At 39.0% G+C, this 3060-nt stretch overlaps 1 long non-coding RNA gene across 1 annotated transcript; it reads left to right on the top strand.

The window, feature by feature from the left end:
• The first annotated feature begins 420 nt into the window (after window positions 1-420).
• On the top strand, window positions 421-1824 carry LOC108882959 (uncharacterized). The gene is made up of 2 exons (XR_001960856.2): window positions 421-714; window positions 1555-1824. It is a non-coding gene; the product is annotated as an uncharacterized LOC108882959 (long non-coding RNA).
• Window positions 1825-3060: the final 1236 nt, after the last annotated feature.

Below are 3060 nucleotides of genomic sequence, written 5' to 3'. Positions count from 1 at the left end.
CTTTTACTTGCAAGAGTATTTTGCAGTGTGTTACTGCTGTGCTTGCTTCAGGAAAGGATCTGTATACTTCTTTCAGCACTGGTGGACAGGACAGACTCGCTGTCAATATATGCCTTAACTGCCAACTGTAAACTTTCAATGAGACAATCCAAGATTACTGCTACATAAGAGAGTTGTTACTGCTTAGAAAATCTTCAAAGATAACTAAATCTGAACTATTCTGACACCCCCGTGATAGTAAGAAGTCGGATCAAGATGTAATTAAGTGGCTTTTAAAATATGTCAAGACAATAAGACAGACTTGGTCCCGGCTCTAGCACGTATCTGTAAAGAACCTCACACTGAAGTGCAGCTCACTGTGCCACTGCGTGAAATTACACTAAAAAAGCCTATCCCCCCACCCCCCCACCCCATGCGCGCTCATGAACACGCGTTCACGTTTGGCAGCTCCACGTCGACATTCTTCCAGCTGCATATAGTGAACTGCACAGGACTGGGGGAAGAAAAGGTAAAAGCGGCGGTGGCCACCTTACGATTGGAGCGCTGCAAGTCCGCAGACGGACATCAACCGCAGTGAAAACAGGCGTTTGCACTGTGAACCGAGCCGTGGCCTGCAATGTCCTCATATCGCTTTCTGCTTTTGCATTTTATGATCTAGATTATTTGTCCCTCGTGTTGGATTGCAGCTGGTACCCTCGCGTCTACCTTTATCAGGTACAGTATGACTTGCAGAACTTACTTTTCCTTCATCGTATCACTTCTTGCGTAAATAATTGTAATAATAATGATTGAAAGATTATATTCATTGTTTTATTTCATCATGTTGCACTTGTTAAGTTGCTGTCACTTTAATGCTGCTAAAGTGCAAGTGCCCTAACTACCTTCAAACTGACAGAACTTAATACCCCTGGAGCTCAGCTGGCCTTCTGCACTTTCCTCATTGCTATCATATCTATCTGCATTGTTTGGTGAATAGCTCATTCTCCAGGGCCCGTTCAATTCACAAAGTTGTTAGAGCTCAACAGGTAGAATCAATGACACTCTGGCATTGGAATGAAATAATCCCACTAAAGACCCAACAAAGCTGGAAACTTCAAACATGTTAGCAAATGTAGAGACTGGTTTATATCTTAACTTTGCAACCAACCAGATGGTTATGCTTACAGAGGTAAGAACATATATTTCAGCATCTTTTCTGGTGGGATGTACTAAAGGATCACTTATTGCACATGCCCAAATGATATCTAGCCATTTAATCATTTCTGTAGAGAGCTGACAGTGTGTAAAAAGACTCCATATGGCCTACTTTACCTGTGTGATTCTACACACAGCAAGCCTTTCTATAGGCCCAGTCTTACCAAATTCAAGTCTTGGCAACTTTTAGCACTCTAGTCTTGTACTAATTATACAAGCTTCATTCTAGAGGAGAAATATTCTTGTTCTTGTTATTCTTATATAATTGTACAGTACATTTTGTATTAAAGTTCAGACCATGAAAAAAGAGATAATCCAACATGGTTGTCCTGTTTCCCTGCTGTTTGTGCCTTTTTACAGGTTAAAGGAGCACCCAGTCGTGAGGAGGATAAGTCTCTGCACAAGGACAAACCTATGAGGTGGCACTGTGGCTTTCCAAATAAAGTTCTGTGATACACTTAGACTCTAATTTCCTGTAGTCAGTGCATTACAGAACTTTGTTTTGGGAGTTAATTCTTTAACCTGTCGGAAATAAATCCTCAAACATCTGGACATTTAAGTTTACATCGCGATGCAATATTTCTGTTGACAAATGATGTTTCCCCAAATAAAATTTCCCTGTCTTAAGCACTTTTCACAGTTTCTGTCTTTTTTGATCATTTAACCATGGTTATTTTATATTCTACAGTAGAAATATGTTACTATAAGTTTGTGTCGAATCATGACTTATGGAGCATTTCTGCGTGCCATATGGAAACAGTAGTCACGCCGGTCAAGTGACTGGGTGGAGGTGAGGCAGAAGGGTAAACAGTGAAGTCACATTGTTTCAGTTTACTCTCAGTTTTTACAACCACGTTACAAACCTTACATGTGAGGATTTTTTTGACACTTTGATGATGCTGCTTTATTAAGTGAGAGCATTCAAAGCTAAATATAATGTAGCATACAATGGAATTTTAAAAATGATTAGTCTCAAACTATAGATCTGTTATCACCTCGGGTTTAGTTTTAATTAAACATACAATACATAGGGTAGACAATTGTCAAACTAAAGAAATCTGATTTAACTGGATAATCTAGGCATCATTTGGGGTCTTAATTCAGTTCACTTTAATATTGACTTTGTACCTTACACCGCTTCCTGCCCTTTTAAACATTTCAAGTGGCCGAAATTCTGTTGTTACGGGTAGGTTTACAGCTATGCAAACTGACTGTAAATTCCTTACTCAATGGAGAATATGCAACCAGTCGTATATTGCAAGGCATGCTGGGAAATACGTAAACTGGTACATTCAAGTGCTCCTCGTTAGCTCCTATTTCACGATGGAATGAACATTTTGTGTAACCAAGTTCAATAAAAACAGTGATGAAACTGTTATGAGCCTTGTCGTAATAACAGACAGAAGGACAATTGCCTCACATTTATTCAGACTCAAACCCATGCATTCCAAACCCACACCTAACCTTAACATGTCTGAACTACGGCTGCTAAGATACTAAGAAAATTATTTTTAAAATTATTGAATAATCTGCTGATTATTTTCTTAGGTCCTAATGTGCCAATTCCCAGTGGGGTTTTTTTTGTCAGAACAGTCAAAAACCTTTATATATAGTTTAAAATTATCACCTCATCGATTAATCAACCTGTTTTTTCAAATCTTATCTGAATCGGCGTTTTTAAATACCACAAAGAAACCGTCTGTTAGATTTACCAAACCATTATCTCTTATTATCTTATAATGTGTCTCTAACTCCAAAATGTGACAAAGCAAAAAAGAAAAAACCCAGTTGCCAGCATTCGCACTTTTTTGGGTCATTCACGTGGACTGAGTGTAATTTTTCCGACGGGCAGTGAACGCGGGGCAC

Source organism: Lates calcarifer, linkage group LG1 (genome assembly GCF_001640805.2).
Source record: "Lates calcarifer isolate ASB-BC8 linkage group LG1, TLL_Latcal_v3, whole genome shotgun sequence".
NCBI classification, from domain to species: Eukaryota; Metazoa; Chordata; class Actinopteri; family Centropomidae; genus Lates; species Lates calcarifer.
Note: the sequence above shows the minus strand (reverse complement) of the source record. Positions and strands in the feature narration are given on the sequence as shown.